The sequence below is a fragment of the Fukomys damarensis genome, unplaced genomic scaffold (genome assembly GCF_012274545.1).
Source record: "Fukomys damarensis isolate Sample0158 unplaced genomic scaffold, DMR_v1.0_HiC HiC_scaffold_5, whole genome shotgun sequence".
Taxonomy (NCBI): domain Eukaryota; kingdom Metazoa; phylum Chordata; class Mammalia; order Rodentia; family Bathyergidae; genus Fukomys; species Fukomys damarensis.
The window spans coordinates 55,896,875-55,909,035 of NW_022900917.1; the positions used below are offsets into that span (position 1 = coordinate 55,896,875).

At 39.2% G+C, this 12,161-nt stretch overlaps 1 long non-coding RNA gene across 5 annotated transcripts; it reads right to left on the minus strand.

Moving 5' to 3' along the window:
• Positions 1 to 1,421: 1,421 nt before the first annotated feature.
• Positions 1,422 to 8,124, minus strand: LOC104853208. 5 transcript variants are annotated; one of them, XR_002024936.1, is made up of 4 exons: positions 8,055 to 8,098; positions 6,532 to 6,755; positions 4,605 to 4,747; positions 1,422 to 1,628 (listed from the first exon to the last, which is right to left on the minus strand). It is a non-coding gene; the product is annotated as an uncharacterized LOC104853208 (long non-coding RNA). The 5 variants fall into 5 exon arrangements; XR_777713.1 differs by having other exon boundaries at positions 1,422 to 1,631; XR_777715.1 differs by lacking the exon at positions 1,422 to 1,628 and adding an exon at positions 4,027 to 4,145 and having other exon boundaries at positions 6,532 to 6,701; positions 8,055 to 8,124.
• Positions 8,125 to 12,161: the final 4,037 nt, after the last annotated feature.

Genomic DNA, 12,161 nt, shown 5'->3' on the forward strand with positions numbered 1-12,161 from the left:
GTTTTTTTTTTTTTTTTTTTTGTGTGTGTGTGTGTGTTATTATGTGTGCGTTTGTACTGACTATACCCAAACTCTTTCAGACAATATTTGTGCATTTATTTTAAGATATAGTCTCTTTCTGGTTACTGGGAAGGGACTTTGACCTATTTACTGACTAAATCAACCCGTTCTGATAAGTTGATATTTTTTAAAATTTTATTTTGTTTGTTGACATAATAACTACTTATTTATGGGGCATAAGGTGCTCTTTAGCTATAACTATACATTGTGTGATGACTGAAGCAGGATAACTAGCATTTCCATCACCTCAAACTTATATTCTTTCAGTAGAAGATTCAAAATCCTCTCTTCTAGCTATTCTGAAATATAAGATACATGTACTCTACTGTGCTATACAACCTCAGAATTTAGTCCTCCTAACCACAACTTTGAACCTGCTGAACTTTCTTTCCAAATTCTCTGCAACGGGTCTTTCCCAGTCTCTGGTAACCACTGTTGTATTTTCTACTTCTATTCGAACAACTTTTTCAGACTCTACAAATGAATGAGGTCATGTGGTGTTTGTCCTTCTGTGCCGGGCTCAGAGAAGGAGGAATAGGAACCCATACATGTATAAAGCAAGGGTGTTTTCTCAGGAGTTGAAAGTGGTAACACAGCTGAGGAGTACAGGGAGAGTGGCTGTTGGCTGCAGTGGAGATGAGGGTGCAGCGTTTCAAAGGAGGGGAGGTATAGGAGCCGAGCCAGAACCTGGAGTGAAGGCAGCTCGTGGGATCCTGTTGTCAAGGCTTCATATACTCTACTAGAGATGCACCAGAGAGACATGAAGAGTTTTGTCTAAGGGTTCTGGAGAGATGGATGTGATGTTGGTAAGATCAAAATGGATATGAGCATACATTTCATTTAAAAGAGGTGATAGAGTCATCGTCATCATGAATCATTTCCATGCTGGGGCATCAGCAGTGTCCCACCAGCCCACCTCCAGCCCCAGGCTCCAGGTGTACCTAATGCTCGGAAGGCTCCAGGCATACTTCCATGGCATACTCCACTCGGAAGTCAAGTTCATATCCCTTTCTGATACTGGCCTGTCCCTTCCTCCTTCTCCTCTGCGTTTTGCCTGTTTTTCCTGGCTGCCTCTCTACCTGTTTTGCTTCTCACCAAACCATAGACCAGGCACTCATTTTAATCCTCTCCATCAACCATGTCCTCTGCCACAGCTCTCATCCATGTCTCTCCTTTCAAGCACCTCTCCACCCCCACACCCCTGTGTACACCCAGCATTGGAAACATGGGCAGAAACAGAGTTGGCCCTGGGTTCTGTTAAAGGACATTTGAGGCCTGCAGGGACTTGGAGTGAAAACCACACCTTCCTTGGCAGGTCTGCTTCCTTCCCTACAGAAGAGCCAGGGGCACAATTAGGGGAGGATATGATATTTTAATGACTTGTAAGGGCACGGCAATCGATGACCTGTAATAGTGTGTTAAACTGCCAGGGAAGAGCAGGGCAGACTCTCACCCATGTCAAGGATCCGTAGTATGTGTGTTGGAAGCCAGCTGAGGTGGAACCCTTGGGATATTTCCACAGGATTGGTGAGAGTTGAAAGTGTGGCTCTTGACCTGAGCTGCAGGTACTGCTGGAAACAAGATTGTGTAGAATTTTTACCATGTGCTCAGGTCCTCAGGCCACCACTTCCCAACGCAGGAGGGTTATTGTTTGGGTGAAAAAGGAAAAGAGTTTATTCAAAGCATATGCATTTCTTTCAGACAATCCTCTTTTTTTAATAGTTATTGAATTTATTGGTACATTTTAGGCATATATTATGATCACATTCATCGAGATTTTGTACCTGTACATGATATATCTTGATTCTTTTTTTTCCCATTCCCCTGGCCTCCCTTCAACCCCTCCACCTCTCCCTATTTACATAAGCTTTATTTCCATTTTTCCTTCTTTTCTTTCTCTTCTTTCCTTTCCCCTGCCCCCCTCCCTTGTTCCCCTTTCTCTTTGAACATTTTCTTCCTATTTCACAATATCTATTATAATTCTGGTCCTCATTTACACTTTCAGTTTTCACACCAGAGAAACAATTTGGTATTTACACAAGTGTGTCTTATTTATTTTACTTAAGAGTATGGCCTCAAAGTGCATCCATTTGCCTATAAATATCTCTAGTTTATCTTTCTTTGTGGACAAGTAGTACTCCATTTTATTTTAAAAAAGCCCAAACACATCTACTTTATCTAATCATGAATTGATGGGCATTTGGTCTGTTTCCAAGATTTAGTTATAAGGAATTGTGCCACTATAAGTAGGGGTGTGCATATATCACTGAGGTATGATGCTATTAGTTCTTTGGAAAGATAACAAGAAGGGAAAAGCTGGGTCAAGTGAGACCTTTAATCCTAGTTTATTTGAGGAATCACCACACTGATTTCCACAGTGCTTGTACCAGTCTGCACTCATACCAACAATGAAGAAAGGTTCCTTTTTCCCCACAGCCCCACCAGCATTTGCTACTGGTTGATTTCTTGATGGCAGCCATTCTTTCTGGACTGAGGTGAAATCTCAGCAGTTTTCATTTGCATCTCTCAAATGACCAGTGATATTGAACATTGTTTTTTATGTTTATTGTTGATTCTACTTTTTTGTCTGAGAAATGTCTATTTCAGTTGCCAATTTCTGGATTGGGTCTTTGAATTTGGGGGGTCTGATTTTTTAAAGTTCTCAATAAATTGTAGATAGTAGTCCTTTGTCTGAGGAACAGCTGGTAAAAGTTTTTCCCCACATTGTGGGTTCTCTCTTCACTCTGTTGGTGGTTTCTCTTGCTGTGCAGAAGCTTTTTAATGAAATGAGAACTCAGTTGTTGATACTTTGTGCTGGTTCTCATGAAACTCTTTTCCTATGCCAATGTCTTAAAGAGTTCTACCTAACCTCTCTTCCAGCAGGTTTGTGTTTCTGTTTTAATATTTAGATCTTTGATTCATTTCAATTTTAGTTTAGTGCACAGTGAGAGATATAGGTCTAGTTTTAATCTTTGGCAAGTTGAAACCCAGTTTTTCCAGCACAATTTATTAGAGAGGCTATCTTTATTTCAGAGAGGGTGTTAGGCTCCTTTGTCAAAGATGAGGTGGCTGAGTGTGTCTGGAGTTGATTTTGCATCTTCTAATCTGTTCCACTAGTCCTCAGGTCTGTTTCTTTTCCAGTACCATGCTGCTTTTATCACAGTAGATTTGTAGCATAATTTAAAGTTGGGGATTGTGATACTCCCTGTCTTTTCTTTGTTGCCTGGAATTGCTTTTGCTGGTCTAGATCTCTTCTGGTTCCCAAATAAATTTTGGATTGTTTTCTCAAGGTCTGTGACATATGCTGTTGGTATTTCAATTGGGATTGCATTGAATCTACAAAAAGTTTTGGAAGTAAGGCCATTTTCATTATATTGGTTCTTCCCACCAATGAACAAAGGATAGCTTTCCATTTTCTGATATCGTCTTTGATCTCTTGTATAAGCTATACTTTTCAAAGTAGGGGTTTTTACTTTCTTCATTGGATTGATTCCTAGATATTTCATTTTTTGGATGCTATTGTAAAAGTAATTGTTTCTCCAGTTTCTCTTTGAATGAGTCAATTATTTGTGTATAAGAAAACTATTGAGTGTTGATCTTGTATCCAGCTACTCTACTGAATTTGGTAATTAAGTTTAGAAGTCTTTTGGTGGAGTTTTGGGGGTCTTCTATATAAAGTATCATGTCATCTGCAAATAATGACAGTTTATCTTCTTCCTTTCCTGTCTTTATTCCTTTTATTTCTTTCTCTTGTCTAATTGCTGTGGTTAATGCTTCCAGAACTCTATTGAACAGGAGTGGTGATAGTGGATATCCTTGTCTTTTTTCTGTTTTTAACATGAAGGATTTCAGTTTTTGACCATTTAGTATGAAGTTGGCTGTTGGTTTTTCATACATGGCTTTTACCAGGTTGAGATAAAGACCATCTATTCAAATTTATTGTAGGATTTTTACAATGAATGGGTGTTGGATTTTGTCAGACAATGCTCTTGAAGCTTTGCTTTTTGTCCATTTTCCTGAGCTGAGGAGAGGAGGGAGTGGCAGTAATACTCTTAGCATGAAGAAGTTGGAGAGGCAGCCAATTCCTAAAAGAAAAAAATAATTCTATCTTTCGGAAATCCATTTTATCCTCTCAGTTACAGAATCAGCTGGAAGAGGGCTGGGGACATGAACCAGGTGATGAGGGGAGAGTGGACCGCCGAAAATTGAGTAGATTTCAGTTTTGCTGTTGAAGGGGTTGTTGCCTAGAACTGTAGTTTCTCATGAAGAACTTTATTGCTAAAGAGATGGTAACTGCAAACACGTGTGGTAAGGAGGTCATGTAAGTAGTGATGAGTGCAGACATACAGGTAAAAAGGTATTGCAGGTAGCTCAGGTATGCCATGCAGGTAGCTGAAACAGGGCAAAGAATTGCTTATCCTGCTCTGGGTACCATGTCAAATGCTTTATATTTGTTTCTTCACAATAAACTCAATACAATAAGATAAAAAACATTAAAACCCTTCTATTTGAAACATAAGGGAAGTAAGTAACAGATTAAATACCTTATTCAAGTGGGGAGTTCCTTGCAACATCCAATGGATCAATGTCTGCTCAGATTGACTGGTGGGGAGGGGAAGACTGCTGACCCCAAGGAGCTGGAACACTGTGAAGATGGGATGTTTCGCCAACTGAAGCGGAGATGGGCCTTTTGAGAAAAACATGGGGATAATCAGATAAAAATTAATAAGTCACCCAAATGGTCATGATGCCTTTCCAACCTATAAGAAACCTCTGTACTCAGCAGAAGGCTACATGGCTTTGTTGTTCCTCAATAAATCTGTGAGTTTGAGTCAGTTTGGGGCTTCATTTCAGTGAAGTCCCGTGATCCTCCTCAAAGATATTCTCTCTCTTGAGTGTTTTTGTTTATCTATCTATAGGGGATTTGCTGGCCTGAACTTGGCATTCAAGGTCTCTTTTTTAGTAAAGAGCTGAGTTTAGACTCCATATCTAACTGAGTTATTTAAAACCCAACAGGACTGGGAATTGATTGGCTGCTTTGAGGAAGGAAATATCAAGGTTTTTGAGCTCCACTTACTAGCAACACCTCATCTGAATATTAGAATTGGGAGAAGAAGAAGGTGGGGTTGGTGTTAATGAAACCTGAAGTGAGAATCATACGGAAATGCAAATTCAGAGGAGAAGCAACCAGGACTGTCCTAGCCAAATTTAATACTGTAGTAGAAAAGATTCACATGTGGCCAAAAAGATGGTTCAGAGCTGAGAAATGCATTCTTTTTGGCCTTTAAACAGCAGAAAGGAAGCAAAGAAGCTAGAGAAAGTAGAAGATAGGCTAGTAAATTTAAAATCCACCCTTTCTGAGAATCCCTTTGCGGGGGAGTAATTGCTCTTCCCAGCCCATCGTGAAGTGTACAGCTGCTTATTCAGAGAAGGCAGGTAATTGGCCAAGCCTCTCTCTTCATCCCTGAAGTGTTGGAAGATGTGTGCATTTTGTGCAGTGGGTCTCTCTAACCCTCAGACTCCAGGCTGACATTGAAGTGCATAGTCCCAGAGAACAGCCTGCGGTACAGAGTCAGCATCACTCTTCTTGGAGGTATCTACAGGGACACTGCTGCCTGCTTTCCTGGAGGAGCAAGATGGTCCTTTTTGTCTCCCCAGCTGCTGCACCTGGACCCACCTCTCCTCCAGCAGCATCATTTGTGTTGCAGGACTGAGTGACCACAGTAGTGGGGAGGCCCTAAGTTCACTACTGCTCAGCTATCAGCTCATGTTTATTTTTTCTTCTTAATTCAAGCCTTCCCAAACCTGGAGAAGTTAAAAGTTCTGATCTGGTATTTTTCAGCTTTTATCACAAGTATGGGAGGAAAAGATTCCAGCATATGACTATGTGTGTTAGATACATGTAAATTACTTTGACAAGTCTAAATCACAGGTAATTTCAGAGTGAGGAGCTTTCCTGGGGAGGCTGGCAGTTTCGTGTTCAAGAGGGATCTGTTCTGGAGTTGGCTGTACAGAGCTGGTGCTGCAGAGCAGGATTTGATCATTTTCCCTTTGACTTCAGTAGGATGAATGGCATAAAATAAATCCAAATGTTTATATAGTTGAATAATTTCTGGCTCTTTTACTCAGAATTCTCAAGGCAATTATATATACCCAATCCAGGAATTAGGTGCGTGACTAAGTGTCTCCAAAAATGCTATTATGTGAGATTGCATTCAATGTTATACCATTTCCTGGATTAGCTAGACATTAAGAATTTATGATGAAGGGCCAGGGATTTAGGTCAGTGGTGCCACTGCCTGCCTCATGAGCACAAGGACCTGAGTTCAATCTTTGGAAAAAAAAAAAAAAAAAAAAAGAAATTATGATGAAAGGGACCTGTCTCAGGCTCTGTGAAAGTAGCTCTGGTGCATTCAATGTTTATGACCTTGCTGCAACCTTGATTAAGAAAATAGAGGAATTGTCACTTACCCTTGGAGAAGCTCTATGGGCTGTCCTTTTCTCTTTTCTTCTGTCTCTTTCTTCCTCTCCAAACATTCCTAACGTCTGTATGACTTTTGAATTTTAATCACAGTGGCTTTTTTAGAGCTCTCACTGTCACTTCCAGAGAGAGGTCCAGGAATAACAGCCATTGCAGTAACCTTCACCAAACCAACCGAAACTCCAGTCAGACAGACAAAGCAATACAACTGTGTCTGAAAGCATATTACATGTTTTTGTTGATTTATAATTGCACATATAATTGGACACAAAATTCATATGTACTTACTGTGGAAAAAAAAGCCCAACAAAAGATATTATTTAGCGATATTGACTGATAATTAGGTCAGAATGCCTTGTTCACTGGTGCTTCACTTCTGAACTCAGCTGCCACATTAAGATGATGCATCAGGGAGCAGTGCCCTACGATGGTAAATGAGTCTTTCTCCATGTTTTGTGTTAAACCCTAACACAGGTGCTCTAGTTTGGATCTGCAGTGTCTCCCAAAGGCCCGTGTAATAAAGGCTTTTGTTCTCACCTTGGTGTTCCTGGGAGGTGGTGGAAACTGTGCGAGATGGGGCCTGGAGGGTGGTTTGAGGTCACTGGGCCTGTGTCTTTGAAAGGGACCGTGGGACTCCTTTCTCCCTCTTTCACTTTCTTTTTGTATCCTGGCCATGAGGTGACTGATTTTGCCCTGCCATGCACTCTGTCATTTCCTGTCTTGCCACTGACCCAAAAGCAATAGGCCAACTGAGCTTGGGCTAAAACCTTCAAAACTGTGAACTAAAATAAATCTTTCCTTTTTGAAAGCAGATTAACTCAGGTATCTGGTAATGGAAAAGGGACTGACACAAAATGTTCAGTATATATTTCAAGTTTGTCAAGTCAACTGCTGAGAAAATGTAGCATGTAATTGCATAGAGCTGCACCGCTGCCTTAAATAGGAGTGGGATGACTCATACATTGCTATGGAAAGCTCTGGTAGAGCCTTGTCTTCTAATTCTCTCATTGATAATGAGGGATTTCAGTGTTCCCAGCAGCTCAAAAATCTCAGCAACCACTTTAGTTTGCCATTTTCTGCTTCTCTTCCTGTCTTTTATTTTGTCTCAGTAAACCTCCACCTCATTTAACCTCCCAGACAACAGAGTTTAATAATTTTACTAAAATATAAGAAAGAGCAAACAATTCTTAGGAACCCCATAATTTAAGGGACTAGGTTTGATCCATAAAAATGAACAATCATAACATTGGCGGTGGCATCTGTAATAAATAAAGATGTGTTCCTGCTGGGGATTTAGCTCAGTGGTTCTGCCGTCTGCCTCGCAAGGTACCAAGTTTGATCCCTGGTACCAAAAAAAAAACAAAAAAAAAGATCTGTTCCAAAGGTCTAAAGCCTCTGCTCAACTCTCTTGAAGCTGGTTGCCTGATGGAATATATTTAAGGTGTGTATTCCCTGTTAGATTTCCCTCACCTTAAAATGACTTATCCTCTTCCCACAATGCCCTGCTTCTCACCTAAAAAGATGGCTTCTCCCATCTACCAAGGGGCAGCCTCTTCTGCCATCAAAAAGTAACCAGATACTTGCTACCTCTGAGTAACCAGTGATGTCACAAGTCCCTCCTAGTGATGTCACAGGCTCCTCCAAACCCTTAATACTACTGCACTTAACTCCACCCCAGCTCCTATAAGTCCCACCTCAGTCCTATAAAAGAAGCTCTTTGTTCTGCCATATTGCTCTCTCTTCTTTGATCAGAGACAGCCTGGCAGGTTGTCCTTACAGTAAAGGCTTGGAGTGGTTCTAGTCTGGTCTTGGTTTTTGGCTTTTTTACCTGATATTCCCCAGGCAGTAAATTTCCAGGAGAACTAAGGATGTGGAAAATCATGGATTGAGGAAAACAAAAGGATTTTTTTTTAAACAAATGTCTCCTCTCCAGCTGGCATTTTTCTTTAGAGATTCATACTGCAGCAGCAAAGTGTCAGCCAGGACATACAGACAGGTAGTTCAGGAGAGTGACAGATGCACCCAGAAGTTTTGGAAGCAAAATGTACAGTTTTATTAATTAATTTATTTTTATTTGTTTTGGTACCTTGCACTTGCAAGGCAGGTGGTGGAACCACTGAGCTAAGTCCCTGGCCCTTCAATTTTATTTTTAACGCCAGCAGGTCAATCTGGGACTTCTCCACAAAGAGACTGACCCTACTTTGGGGCTGAGCAGGGCAGGTTATACTTTTGAGATGGGGAGGGCTTGCAGGAGTTAAGCACTTTGTATTGGTTATGTAGAACACAAGTCATCTGGGCTGAGCAAATTCACCTGTTATCAGATATTATAGACAGCAGGGTGAGTGCACAGAGCCACATCTCATTTATATTTGGCAGCAAGACAGAAGTGATGAAACTGAGAACAAAAAAATTCCTGAGATGCTTGAGAGGAAGTGTCTGGAGGGCTGGACACATTGAGGGAGTGGGGGAAAACTTTTCCACTAGTCTTGCTTGAACTGCAGAGAAACATGTTTCCTGTTTAATACCTGTGCCATTGAGCTCACCTATCCCGAAGCTACAATGCGGCTGACAGCTACCATGAAGGTTGAGAAAATGCCCTTTATTCATGCTTTCTTGTCATGGCAAATTCCACCCAGGGCCAGGGTAAATCTGTTCTCACATGCAGGGCAGAGACCTGGTTGTACATGGAAAGTAGGGTTGAGTTCTCAGAAGTGTCATATCTTGTAGAGCTAAATTAGCCTGTAGGCTCTGGTCCTGCCCTAACAAGTTTAAAAGCAAACTGTGAAAGGATCATTGTTCTAAGTAACCTGTGTGTCAAGTCACTTTAAAGGAATACAATTAAATTCAATTCAGAATATAAAAGTCACTGCCTAGCATTCAATTAAAAACAAACAAACCATGCAAAGAACAAAAAAGATCCACAAATAGGAGAAAAATCATCAGAAAGAAATAAACTCAGAAATGGCAAAATAAGAGTATTAATATAGAGGAAAACATGAATATGATGAGGAAATGAATCCAAGATATTAAGACATAAATTCAACTTCTGAAGTGGTATTATTAGAAATGAAATACACACTTTGTTGGATTAACAGCAGGTTAAGTACTGCAGAAGAAAAGACTAGTAAGCCTGAAAACAGCAGTGTATTAAAAATGAGGTAGAGGGGGAAAAAAAAAAGACTAGAAAACTTAGTCTTGATAAATGGTATCATTTGTCAATATCAAGCAGGCTCTATATATGTGTAACAAAGTATGAAAAGGAAAAGAATGGAGGGACCAAAAATATGAAGAAATAATGTTTATAGATTCTTTTACATTTAATAAGAATCACAAAACCATAGATCCAAGAAACGTAATGCACTCCAAAGAGAAAAAAAATGGCACAAACAAAACTTACCTACCAGTATAGAAGAAGTTAAAATCAAAGAACAAAGCAGATAAAGCCTCTCCCCTCCACCCACTATTGTATTAAGTTGAGAGGACATAAGAAACCAGGCTTCATTCACATCTAACTGAGGAGCTTCTGACCCTGTGAAGATGTGCATCCCTCTCCCAGCACATAGTGATACACCATCAGGCCGAACTGGCTGCATAGTGTAGTTTGTGTGCTGAGAGATAGTTTTCCTTACAGCAGAACATTAGCCATCTTGCCGCTACTTTCCTTCCTTTCCCAGGAATTTCTTTGTTCTTGTCCTTTCTTTCTACTTTCTCTCCGAGAACTATTTTACCTGCTTTCTTAGCCAATCAATCCCTTTCTTTGCTAACTGCTGTGCACTAATCTAAATTCTTGATAAAAAGCTACTGTCATTTCCTCTTACTTGTGGTTTTGCCCTTAAAACTAGATTGAAATCTCTAAGACCCTGGAGGGCATAGTCAGGTCTGTTTAAGCCTGAGTTTTCCTGAGTTGCATCTACCTACATAAATTTTGTTTCAACTTGTGCCTCAGTTCTAAATCTACTAAATAAATTGAATTAGTAGGCAAAATATTCTAAAAGAAAAATTCTATATCCAGGTGACTTCCCTGATGAAATTTATCAGAATTAAAAAAAAAAAAAAACTTCTCCAGATAAAGGAAGAGGAGGGCATCTTCCTTCCTTCCTTCCTTCCTTTGTTCCTTTCTTTCTTTCTCTTTCTTTCTTTTTGGTACCAGGGATTGAACTCAGGACTTTGCACTTGAGAAGCAGGCTCGGTGCCACTGAGCTAAATTCCCAGCCTGAGGGGATAATTCTTAATTCATTTTTTCTTAAGGCAAAATTACAAGACCATATTCAAAAGATGAAAGAAGAAAAGAAAATCAACATTTTTCATGAAAGTTTGAGCAAAGTGAATCTAACTGTTTATAAAAAGGATGATATATCTTGTCCAAGTAGGGTTTATTGCAGGAATTCAAGATAGATTTAACATTTAAAAAATCAATCAATGTAACTCACCAAATTTAGACTAAAAAAATCATATGATCATTTCAGCATATTTAAAGAAAGAATTTGACAAAACTCAGTATCTACTCACCATGAAAACTGCCAGCGAGTATAAAAGGAAACCTCCTCAATTAGGTAAAGGGCATCTACTAAAAACCTACAGTTGACATTATACTGAATGGTAGAAGATTGAATGTTTTTCTCCTAAAATTAAGAATAATTTAATGATGTCTGTTCTATTCAACACTGCAAAGTAAATCTTGAGTGGTACTAGGTGGAAGATGGCAAGAAAAAGAAAGCATGCACATTGGATATCAAAAGATAAAACTTCATTTATTCATGTGACTCTGTCATCAATGGAGAAAATCTAAAAAAAGAAAAAAAAAGATAAAAACAAGCCTAGAACTAATAAATGAGATACAAAGTCAAACTATAAAAATTAAATACATTTCTCTTGGCTAGCAGTCAATATCAATTGTTTACCAATTTCTCGAAAGAAAGGAAGATGAAGGAATACTTCGGGATTCATTTTCTGCAGCGAAAACTACTATAACTAAGGGGTTTGTGTTAAACCCCTCTCCCCCTAAAAGAAGACAAGAAAACTACAGACCAATACTTTTAGAGATTTTTACATCTATGTCCACAAGAAAAATGAATATTTAGAAATTAAAATTTAAAGCAGCATAACATAATGCAACATTTTTTGAGTCTGAGCAGGAGGATCAAAAGTTCAGACCCAGTCTGGGCAACTTAGTGAGATCTTGATTAAAAAAAAAAAAGTTTTTAAAGGGCTAGAACAAAGTATGTTGGAGGAAAGAGGAAAGATAGCTGCTTTAATAAATGCTACTGTGAAAACTGACTAAACACGTGCAGAAGATTTAAGTTAGACTCATCTTTCACTATGTATACAACTAAAACCTAAATGGTTCAACTATCTAAATATTAAAACAGAAACACTTTAACCTGCTGGGCAATAAAATAGTTAAAACTCTTGAAGTTATATCATACCCAAGGACTTTCTGAGCAGAACTCCATGCACAAGAAAGAGAATCAAGAACAAACAAATAGGTTTTACTACATTTAAAAGCTTCTGAACAGCAAAGGAAACAAACAACACAGTGAAGAGATAACCTACAGAATGGGAAAAATGTTGCCAGCTATACTTCAGATGGAGGACTAATATCTAAAATATATAAAGAATT